Raw genomic sequence first — 12408 nt, 5'->3', positions numbered from 1 at the left:
GTACACACATGGGATCCAATCCTGCTCCCACTGATTTATAACTGTGATCTGGCAAAACTTCCACAGACGTCAATGGAATCAGGATTAGGCCCATGTTTTTGGGTGTGCGGGATCTTTGAAAACTTGGCCGCAGTGCTGCCCACAGACATGGAGCTCCCTTTTTGAGAATCACTTGCATACCTTATTATGATGAATATTTTAAGAATACGGTTTAAAATGTGCAAGGTTCTCCCCCCATACACACAATTGGTATTCACAATCATCTTATCCTCAGAGTCCTATCATTTCACTTCTGAAAGAGAATCTATTAGTCAGTGACAGTATTGTTGATAACATATGGTACTGTTGCAGTTCTAGCCATCCTGCTGTAAAATCCTATGCCATAAAACTGTGGAATGCATAAACTGTATCAGGTTAGCTGTGTATAACAGAGAGGATGAATTATGTTCAATACACAGGAGAAGACTGTATTTTTCACTCTTGGGGTACCCAAGCCATGAAAGTGAAACACCACTCACCATAACTTTGAGACATAAGCCCAGCATTATAATACATAAATAATGAACTGCATCTAAATTGTATCATACTTGAGTGCCAACACGAGACAGGACTGGATAGTGTTTAAGTCTGTATTTTCTCTCCTCTCTTGGTAGCTCTCATTTTTAAGTGCTGATGAAAGGTACTAGATTGAAAGCCCAAGAGCCTTTATCTGCAGGTAAGGCACAACAAGCTTCTCAGTGTGTTGCCCCCCCCATCCCACCCCACCCCACCCCACCCCACACACCAAGACCACCTTTAGAGTTGGGAGGATCGTTCAGTAGCCACGTTAGTTCCCTGGTCTTTCTGCTGAGACTGCCAACCAAGTGCCAGCTAGGATGAACGTTTTGTGATGGACCCCTGTTCACTAAGTAACGGATCAAGGCCACTATGCTAGTGTCACACAGGTCACTTAGCATTCAGATGGTAGCTACTCATGGTTGCTTGGACTCTGGTAACCAAAGAGACAAAAGGTTCCACAGACCCACTATATAATAGTCTGATGCAGCTACTTCTCTGTTTCTCCTTAATTGTCCACTAACTTGTTCTGCCCTTCAACTTGTGAGAGCAAATCCTGGGAGACAGAATATAATTTTTTTTAAAAGTCAGAGGTTTTTATATGTAATAACATATCCCATAAACTATAGTCATGAGCAGTAATATGATATGATCATGGCATGATAAACCACAAATATTTTAAATTCTGTATCTCATGGCCCCACCTTCCTTCTTCCCTTTCTGTTTGTTTTTCCCATACTTTGTCTCTCTCAAACTCAGCTTGGATGGAAGCTTTATGTAGCAATAAATGCACAGTTCCTGCCCCAAAGTGCCATGCACATCCGCAAACTAATATTAAATATTAATTACACAATTATATTAACATTAATGTTACAAAGTCAAGCACTCAAAAATTTGGAAATGCCAGAATTAAGGTTTTCTGTGCTCCCTTGTGCATATGCTTTATGATATAGTCTTTAATTAATCACTAGACCCATTAAATCGACCCCCCACTACATCGATCACAGCAGCATCGATCCCCGGTAAGTCTAGACATGGTCTGACTTACAGATGCAGCTGTGACTGCTCAGCACTTCTGTAAATCAGATTAAGGGTGTCAAGTCAGGTGCCTAAAGTTTGGTGTAAGTGACTTGCCCTGCATCACACAGGAACTCTGTGGCAGAGGCAGAGATGGAATCTAATGCTCTAGGGCAGTGGTTCTCAAAGCTGGTCCGCCGCTTATTCAGGGAAAGCCCCTGGTGCGCCGAACCAGTTTGTTTACCTGCCGTGTCCGCAGGTTCGGCTGATCGCGGCTCCCACTGGCCGTGGTTCGCCAGTCCGGCGTGCCAGGGGCTTTCCCTGAACAAGCGGTGGACTGGCTTTGAGAACAACTGCTCTAGGGTACCATTCAACTGCTTTAACCATGAAACCATCCATTCTTTTTCTGAAGTCAACTGCCTCATTCACTACACACTTTCCAACTTCTGCAACAAACGAGGCGGGGTCCTATAGACAACAGCCTCTTTATCTACACAGCTGTGATTTCTCCTGAGAGAGCCAGGGGTCCTAAAGGAAAAAGTAGCATGTGATCATGTAATTAAAGACTGTACCATAATGCATATGGACAAGAAGTCTCAATTAAGGTTGCAGAGACCTTAATTCCGACATGTTCTAATTTCAGAGTGCTTGATTTTGCAACTTTAATGTTCTTTTAATGTAGGCTGGTGGGTGGCTGTTCTCCCCCCATGTATTATTTACTATTCAATTTAAAAAAAAATTGAAAATACAAATTCCATCATGTGGCATCACAGCCCCCTTGCTTGCAGTTCAGGTGCCTTGACCTGCACCCGGAATGGCCTGTGGCAGCCCAGAACTACAACTGCATGGAAAGTCCTGTTCAGCTCTAGGCTACAGCATGCAAAAAGTGGAAACTACGTCAAATTACAAATAGGGCTGTCAAGCGATTAAAAAAATTAATCACGATTAATTGCACTGTTAAATAATAATAGAATACCATTTATTTAAATATTTTTGGATGGTTTCTACATTTTCAAATATATTGATTTCTATTACAACATAGAATACAAAGTGTACAGTGCTCACTTTATTTTTTATTACAAATATTTGCAATGTAAAAAACAAAAACCAGTATTTTTTAATTCACCTAATACAAGTATTGTAGTGCAACCTCTATCAAGAAAGTTGAACTTACAAATGTAGAATTATGTACAAAAAATAACTGCATTCAAAAATAAAACAATGTAAAACTTTAGAGCCTAAAAGTCCACTCAGTCCTATTTCTTGGTCAGCCAATCGCTCAGACAAACAAGTTTGTTTACGTTTTCAGGAGATAATGCTGCCCACTTCTTGTTCATAATGTCACCTGAAAGTAAGAACAGGCGTTCGCATGGCACTGTTGCAGCTGGCATCACAAGATATTTACGTGCCAGATGTGCTAGAGTGTCATATGTCCCTTCATCCACCATTCCAGAGGACATGCGTCCATGATGATGACGTCTTCTGCTTGATTACAATAGAAAGCAGTGTGGACCGATGCATGTTTATTTTCATCATCTGAGTCAGATGCCACCAGCAAAAGGTTGATTTTCTTTTTTTGTGGTGGTTCGGGTTCTCTAGTTTCTGCATCGGAGTGTTACTCTTTTAAGACTTCTGAAAGCATGCTCCACACCTCATCCCTCTCAGATTTTGGAAGGCACTTCAAATTCTTAAACCTTGGATCGAGTGCTACAGCTAACTTTAGAAATTTCACATTGGTACCTTCTTTGCATTTTGTCAAATCTGCAGCAAAAATGTTCTTAAAATCAACAACATGTGCTTAGTTATCATCCGAGACTGCTATAACATGAAATATATGGCAGAATGTGGGTAAAACAGAGCAGAGACATACAATTCTCCCCAAAGGATATCAGTCACAAATTTAACAAACACATTTTTTTAACGGGCATCATCAGCATGTCCTCTGGAATGGTGGCCGAAGCATGAAAGGGCGTAAGAATATTTAGAATATCTGGCATGTAAATAACTTGCAATGCCTCCTACAAAGGTCCCAGGCAAATGCCTGTTCTCACTTTCTGGTGACACTGTAAATAAGAAGTGGGCAGAATTATCTCCTGTAAATGTAAACAAACTTGTTTGTCTTAGCGATTGACTGAATGAGAAGTAGGACAGAGTGGACTTGTAGGCTCTAAAGTTTTGCATTGTTTTGTTTTTGAGTGCAGTTATGTAAGAAAACAATTCTACATTTGTAAGTTTCATTTTCACGATAAAGAGATACAGTACTAGTACGAGATGAACTGAAAAATACTGTTTCTGTGGTTTATCATTTTTACAGTGAAAATATTTGTAATAAAAAATAAAGTGAGCAGTGTACACTTTGTATTCTGTTGTAACTGAAATCAATATATTTGAAAATGTAGAAAACCATCCAAAAATATTTAATAAATTTCAATTGGTATTTATTGTTTAACAGTGCAATTAAAACTGTGATTAATTGTGATTAATTTTTTAAATCACGCTTAATTTTTTTGAGTTAATCACGCGAGTTAACTGCGATTTATCGACAGCCCTAATTACAAAAGATGAATATAAACAAACAACATAAGTATGCAGGGACAAAATTAGAAAGGCCAAGGCACAAAATGAGATTAAACTAGCTTGACACAAAGGGTAAAAAGAAAACATTTTACAAATATATGAGAAGCAAGAGGAAGACCAAGGACAGGGTAGCCCCGTTACTCAATGGGGGGTGGGGGGACAATCACGGAAAATGTGGAAATTCCAGAAGTGCTAAATTACTCTTTTGTTTCAGTTTTCACCAAAAACGTTAGTAGCAATTGGACAACTAAGACAGTGAAAGTCAGTGAAAATGAGGTTGGATCAGAGGCTAAAATAGGGAAAAAAGTTAAAAATTACTTCAGACAATTTAGATGTCTTCCAGTCACCAGGGCCTGATGAAATACATCCTAGAATACTCAAGGAACTGACTGAGGAGATATCTGAGTCATTAACGGTTATCTTCAAAAAGTCATGGAAGACGGGAGAGATTCCAGAGGACTGGAAGAGGTCAATTAATATTAATATAGTGCCAATTTATAAAAAGGGAAATAAGGAAAACCCAGGGAATTACAGACCAGTCAGTAACTTAACTTCAATACCCGGAAAGATAATGGAGCAAATAATTAAGCAATCAAAATTTGCCAACACCTAGAAGATAATAAGGTTATAAGTAACAGTCAGCATGGATTTGTCAAAAACAATTTGTGGCAAACCAACCTAATAGCTTTTTTTAACCGGGTAACAAGCCTTGTGCATAGGAGGGAAGCAGTAGATGTGATATATCTTGACTTTAGTAAGGCTTTTTATACTGTCTTGCATGATCTTCTCATAAACAAACTAGGGAAATAGAACCTAGATGGAGCTACTATAAGGTGGGTGCATAACTAGTTGGAAAACCATTCCCAGAGAGTAGTTATTAGTGATTCACAGTCAAGCTGGAAGTGCATATGAAGTGGGGTCCCACAGGGATCAGTTCTGGGTCTGGCTCTGTTCAATATCTTCATCAATTATTTAGATAATGGCATAGAGTACACTTAAAGTTTGCGGAGAATACCAAGGTCAGAGGGGTTGCAAGTGCTTTGGAGGATAGGATTAAAATTCAAAATGATCTGGTCAAACTGGAGAAATGGTCTGAAGTAAATAGAATGAAATTGAGTAAGAAGAAATGCAAAGTACTCCACTTAGAAAGGAATAATCAGTTGCACACATACAAAAAGGGAAAGGACTGCCCAGGAAGGAGTACTATATAAAAGGATCTGGCCATTATAGTGGATCACAAACTAAAGGAGAGTCAACAATGTAACACTGTCACAAAAAAAGCAAACATCATTCTGGCATTTATTAGCAGGAGTGTTGCAAGCAAGACATAAGTATTAATTCTCTATTCCACACTGATTAGGCCTCAACTGGAATATTGTGTCCAGTTCTGGGCACCACATTTCAGGAAAGATGTGGACAAACTGGAGGAAGTCCAGAGAAGAGCAACAAAAATGATTAAAGGTAGAAAAAACATGACCTAAGAGGGAAGATTGAAAAACATTGGGTTTGTTTAGTTTGGAGAAAAGAAGACTGACAGGGGACATGATAACAGTTTTCACATAAATAAAAGGTTGTTACAAGAAGAGAGAAAAATTGTTCTCTTCAACTCTGAGGATAGGATAAGAAGCAACGGGGTTAAATTGCAGCAAGGGAGGTTCAGGTTGGACATTAGGAAAAACTTCCTGTCAAGGTAGTTAAGCACCGGAACAAATTGACTAGGGAGGTGGGAGAATCTCCATCATTGGAGATTTTAAAGAGCGGGTTAGACAAACACCTCTCAGGGATGGTCTAGATAATACTTAGTCCTGCCATGAGTGCAGGGGACTGGATTAGATGACCTCTCAAAGTCCCTTCCAGTCCTATGATTCTATGCTTAGTGTGGACAGACTCTTCAGGCAATTTAGCTGTTAAAATCTCAGTCCCAGTCTCCACATTGAATTTGTGTGAACTGCAATTACCATTTGTAATTTTTCAAAGGTTTATAACTTGGCCAGATTAGGGTGGGTTTTCACAGGGACAATAAAACGCATACCCCTGACACAAAGGGCCACCCCACACTGCCAAATTTGAAATCCCTGCTCCAAAGCTTCTTAAAGAAAAGATCACCAGAATTTCTTTAACATGGGCAAAACAACATTTGTATTTAGTCTTGTTCTCAGAAATGACTAAATCGTTTTGGCTGAAGTTTTTTTTAAAAAAATTCAGCCTGAGGCAGACACCCAGCATGGAAAATTTCAACCCAAAGAGAAATTCTGGCAAAGTTATAAGCCACTGAAGACAGGGTCTTATAATGGGAAGTGACAGGCAACCTTAAGAATAGGCTGCACTACCAGCCCCACCTATAATAAGGAGCCACATTATCTCCCCTACTTTTCTGCATGAATGGGTAGGACAGAGGGCTGTAGTGAGGGAGGTAGAAGAAAAACTCAAGCAGCATTACCCTCCTCCCCTGCCACCAGATCCCATGGAGGTCCCCCATGTAAATGTGTGTGGCTTAGACTCTACTCACCTTGGGGGCAGGGCAGAGTCCCATCTTATGCTCCAATTTTGCCCCCAAACTTGCAGTGTTCCCCATTGAAGTGAATGAAGTTATTACAGATTACCCACCGATGCTCAACCTGGGCCTGACTGATCACTTTTATTCTGGTGTTACACCTATGATTTCAATGACATGACACTAACCAGCCCCCTATCTCCTCCCTCAGAGGCAGCACACTGAGGTGGCAGCTAACCAATAGCAGCAGGGGTCCTGACAGAGCAGGTAAGCTAGGAGTCTGGAGGACTCCACTCAAATATTGTGGGTCCCCAGTGCACACACATTCCAAATGCCACAACCCTGTCCAATTGCTGGAGAGAAACCCCCTCTCTGGAACACTCTTGGGGACTCCACAAATTGTAACTCTCCAAGTCTCCATAGTACAATACCTGTTCCATGGTGGAAGGGGTGATCAGAGCCTCTGCACACACCCCACTTTGGTGTTACCCACTGAAGTCAGAGGTACGAGGCACCCCTGTTGCAGCCACCTCGAACAAGTGACCAAAGCTTCAATTGACGTTATTGCTCCAGTGTTACAAGATCGACCAGACAGCCTGCTGTTTAGCTGGTCATATATGCGGCGCATCCATTTTCCAGATCAAAAATCCTTCTGGACACAATATAGTGGATCAAAGAGACCACTAATGTAACTCACATATACTACGTTAGCAGTTGTAGCAATGTGTGCATGCATGTGTAGATGGGGATTGTGTGAAAATGCACTCAGCTCTGAAAGTATCAGTGAGCTGCGGGGCGGGACTTCTTGGGCCAAGCTGCCAGAGCATGGTTGGGAAGTCTCAGCTGGAGGAAGTGAATGATCAGGCCATTAAACAGAAATGTTTTATTAGCTCTCTCCAGTGGTACTGCAATCCTGATTGACAGACACAGATTCACACAAAACTCTGTAGCATTATCTGTTATTCTCCCTCTTTTCTCCAAGACAAGCTGCAACAAATCCGAATTAGATCATGCCTGGGCTGCCAGTGCAGACCTGTGCCTGTGTGTATGTAACGAGCCCATGAATGACACCATGCTAGTCACAATGGCCCTGGAAGAGCCATTTTAATTACTGAAAAGTTATATTGGGTTGCCTGCTGAAAAAAAAAAATCCACAAACTGATTGTAGGAGATCACTCTAATGTAGATCTGTTACCAGCCAGAAAGATATTACACTATGTTAATTTATTTTCTCAGAGAAGGACGAATTGCACTGAATATTCAGCAACTTTTTGTGGCTCTCTTTTTAGGTGCATACTCAGGGTGGAAGGTATTGAGGGAAGGGTTTACAGGCAGAATCAACTGGCTAAAAATCCTGATCATGTGGCTTTGAAGAGCAGACCCAGAACTTGGTATGAACTCTCTTTAAATATGGTTAATGTCGTCAGCCCTAATTGTTAAATCAGCCAAAAGAGAAAGATGCTCTGTAAAGCAACCAAGCGGAACCCGTAACTAATACCACACCAAGCTATTGAGTATGTGACAGAATCCGTTACACACTTGGGCACACTTTGGAAAGCAGAGACTTAAGTTTCATGTATTGACCTAATACAATGCTGACTTTATGCCTTAAACAAAACAACTGACTTCAGTGGAGTAGAGCGGGAGGTATGAGACCATTAGATTTGGCCGACTAACCTTTGAAAGGAGGCGGCGCATCAGAGAAACCTATCAAACCTATTTCTGTCACTCATAAAAACAGGTTAACCCCAAGGAGCCCCATATGTCCGGCTCTCAAAACACTGCATTAAATGGAGTTTCCAGATGCCATTTGGCAAAAACTCCAAGAGCATCTTAACATAATTCTCTTGTTCCAGCAATTTAATTATAGGCCAACAGCAAAATCTGAGAACTGTGGAGAAATGAGCATTGTCTTCAACATCCGAGTCCAGCTACATATCCAGGGAAAAGAGCTCTAGAGTTCACTGCTGAGAAGTGATTCTTAAATGTTTCACAACTGAATGGTCCTAAAACAAAAGCTCTGAATTAAGAAATTCAGAACCCAATAAGTCTTGTTGAAAAGTAGCATAGCCTATTATCTCTGCTGAGTGATGGAAGATTGTTCAGTTGTGAGGGGACAGCCTGAGACTTGGGAGACCCAGTATCAATTCCCTGCTCTGATACTGATTCCAAGTGACCCTGGGCAAGTCATTAGACTCTCTGTGCCTACGTGCCCCCATCTGCACAATGGGGAGAGCAGCACTTTCCCTACCACACAGGGGTGCTGTGAGGATAAATACGTTGAAGACTGTGGTATGTCTACACTGGTAAAGTTACAGCGCCACTCAGAGAGCTCTGAAGGGAAACCGCTGTTGTGTTTTCACACTGTCAGCGCAATACCATGTTCACACTTGTGGCACTTGCAGCGGTATTCAGAGTGGTGCACTCTGGACAGCTATCCCACAGAGCATTTCTTCCTCTTCTGCCACTAAGAGTTGTGGGAAGGTGGAGGGGGTCGTGGGGCATCCTGGGTCCTGTCCCAATGCCCTGTGATACACTGCTTCGCATCCCAGCAATCCCTGTGCTCCCGTCCATATTTGGCGCCATCTTTTAACAGTTTGTATACTGCACGCTCTGCCTCTTTGGTCTGCAGGAATGGATCACACACTGTTGACCAGTATCGCTCTAACATGTCATGAGTGGCAGTGGAGTTATTCCTTAAACTACAAAGGTAAGAGGAGTGCGACATTGATCTCGTCACACGTGGTAGCTACGATATGAGATTGCATGTGGCATTCACGGAGGTGCTGACCACAGTGAAACACTGCTTTTGGGCTCGGGAAACAAGCACCGAGTGGTGGGATCACATAGTCATGCACGTCTGGGATGACGAGCAGTGACTGCAAAACTTTCGGATGAGGAAAGCCACATTCATGGGACTGTGTGGTGAGCTCACCCAGGCCTGGCGGCACAAGCACATGAGAATGAGAGCTGTCCTGCCTTTGGAGAAGCACATGGTGATTGCACTGTGGACGCTGGCTACTCTAGACTGCTACCGATCAGTCACTAACCAGTTCAGAGTGGGAAAGTCTACCATTAGACTCGTGTTGACGGAAGTGTGCAGGGCCATTAATCGCAACCTGCTCTGAAAGACCGTGACTCTGGGCAACGTGCATGACATTGTGGATGACTTTACACAAATGGGCTTCCCTAACAGCGGAGGAGTGATAAATGGCACGCATATTCCAATTCTCGCACCAGACCACCTAGCCACATTAACTGGAAGGGGTATTTCTCTATGGTTCTCCAGGCGCCTGTGGATCACCGTGGGCGTTTGATGGACATTTACACAAGCTGAAAGTCCAGAAAGGTGCATGACGCACACATCTTTCGGAACACTGACCTGTTCAGGAAGCTGCAAGCAGGGACTTTCTTCCTGGGCCAGAAGATCACAATAGGGGAAGTAGAAATGCTGTGGCACCTTTGTGATACTGGGAGACCCTGCCTACCCCATAATGCCGTGGCACCTTGACAGCAGCAAGGAGTGGTTCAATAACAGGCTGAGCAAGTGCAGAATGACTGTTGAGTGTGCTTTTGGATGTTTAAAGGCCTGCTGGCGCTGCCTATATGGGAGGCTGGACCTGGCCGATGACAATATTCCTACGCTTATAGCTGTGTGCTGTACACTCCATAATATTTGTGAAGGGAAGGGTGAAAGCTTCACTCAGGGCTGGACCACTGAGGCTCAGCACCTGGAGGCTGAATTTGAACAGCCAGAGACCAGGGCTATTAGAGGGGTGCAGCATGGGGTAAAAAGGATCAGGGATACCTTAAGGCAGCAATTTGAAGCTGAAAGCCACTAATATTTGTTGCTATGCTCGGGAGTGCAGTGCTTGTAATGCTAGGAGGTGATTGTGATTAGTGCAGACAATGCACTATGAAGGTTTAAGAAAATTGCTTGCTGCTTTGCAGGGCTCTGTTTGCTTTCAATTAATAAAGATTGCTTTCAAACCAACACAATTCTTTCATTAAAAAAAAACAACCACCGGAGGAGAGAGACAAACAAAAAAACACATCAGCACTGAGGGGGATGAGGAGGTCCCAGGAGGAGGTGGGGTCCCAGTTAAAGATTTGTATATGTGCACGTATCATATCCAACCTTCTCCTTGAGAGTACAGTGCAGCGGGTACTGTACTTCAAAAGGGCTAAACTGCAGAGGGATGGGTGTTGAGTGCAGTGGGTACTGGGAGTCCGCAGTGTTGGACTGTGACAGGGGAGGAGTGGAATGCTGCAGGTACAGACTGGAGCCAGGAGGTTGATAAGAGTGTGTTGGCGGTTTCTGGGGGGTGCATGGGAAAGAGTTTTGCGACAGCAGTTGCAGGGGAGGATTGGAGGGTGTGGAGCTGCTCGGTTTGCAGTGCTAGTAGCGCTTGGAGTGCGTCCACTTTGCGCTTCATAACATTTAAGAGCCTCTCCGTGGCTTCGTTCTGGCGCACCGCATTCTCCTTTTGGTCCCTCTTCTCGCTGTCCTGCCACTCCTTCAATTCCTGTTTTTCGGCTGCGGAATGCATCATGACCTCAAGCAGAAAGTCATCCTTAATTCTTCGTGGCCGCTTTCTAATTCTGCGCAGCCATCTGTGATAACAAAGAGGGAGGCTGGGCTCCCAAGGTCATATCTGTGAAGCCAAAATGCAACATTTTACAGAAGCAGTATTGTTTGGAACACACAGACCACTGATTCGGTGATTTAAAACACAGCCAGTATTCACATAATTGTCACTAACTGGCTGACCCCAGGGAAGCACACATGAGCCACAAGACCCCCAAAATGGTGAGTAGCCACAGGGGCAGGAGAAATCGGGTGTTCCCGGACCCTACCGTACACTGGGCACGTGGCTTTGGGGGAGAGCCAGCACTGTAGGGGAAGCCTTATAATCTTTCCTGTCCCCGCATTTTCCACAGGCTGTGTTCATTATGGAAGATATCTCGCTGCTAAGGGTGAGCACAGAATCAGGGGAGAGTCTTCTCCAAGACTGCGGATTCTGCCCTGGCCTTTATGTGGCTCACTTGTGTGCAGCAATGGTCCCCCACCCCCAGGGACAGCAGAGTGGTGCAGGAAAGTTCCCTTAATGGGGCAAGAAACAAAGCAACTCTGCCAAAGAACCTGCAGCAGCAGATTGCCCAGTATCAGCATGAGAGTTTCCTGCAGATCTCTGAGGCAGACTCCTATGAAGTGAGGGAGTCAATCAACACCCTGTTCCACCGCTCAGACTAGGCATGTGGTGGTACATACATCATACAGACATAAGTCTGCTTTCTGCAACCCTCCTGCCCCCAACAACTCGCTTCAACAATTCACAAAATCAAAGCCACTTACCAGGGGCCTTCTCTCCTGTTTGCGCTTCACCAAGATCGGACAGCTGTGACCGGCTAGCCTCCTCCAGGGTAGAGAAGAGCTCCTGGCTGACTGTATCTCTGGCCTCCGAGTCGTCCTCTGCCTCTGAGTCCCCCTCCCTCTCCACATCCTTGTCCAAGATTTCCTCCTCCTGGCTCGGTCCACTCTCGACTGGCATGCGAGCCACCAAAGTATCCACAGAGGACTTCACAGTGGAGGTGGAGTCGCCACCAAGTATCGCGTCCAGCTCTTTGTAGAACCGGCAGCTCGTGGGCGTGGCACCGGAGCGGCAGTTTGCTTCCTACGCCTTGTGGTAGGCATTCCGCAGCTCCTTCATGGTGACCCTGAACTGCAGTGTGTCCCGCTCATAATCCCTTTCTGTGATGCATCG

At 43.9% G+C, this 12408-nt stretch overlaps 1 protein-coding gene across 3 annotated transcripts in view; it reads right to left on the bottom strand.

Annotated features, from left to right (window-relative positions):
• KIFAP3 (kinesin associated protein 3) overlaps window positions 1-12408 on the bottom strand; it is a 138077-nt gene that overhangs the window by 17240 nt on the left and 108429 nt on the right. The gene's annotated exons all lie outside the window — the stretch shown is intronic.

The sequence above is a fragment of the Lepidochelys olivacea genome (assembly GCF_965140295.1).
Source record: "Lepidochelys olivacea isolate rLepOli2 genome assembly, chromosome: 8".
NCBI classification, from domain to species: Eukaryota; Metazoa; Chordata; order Testudines; family Cheloniidae; genus Lepidochelys; species Lepidochelys olivacea.
Note: the sequence above shows the minus strand (reverse complement) of the source record. Positions and strands in the feature narration are given on the sequence as shown.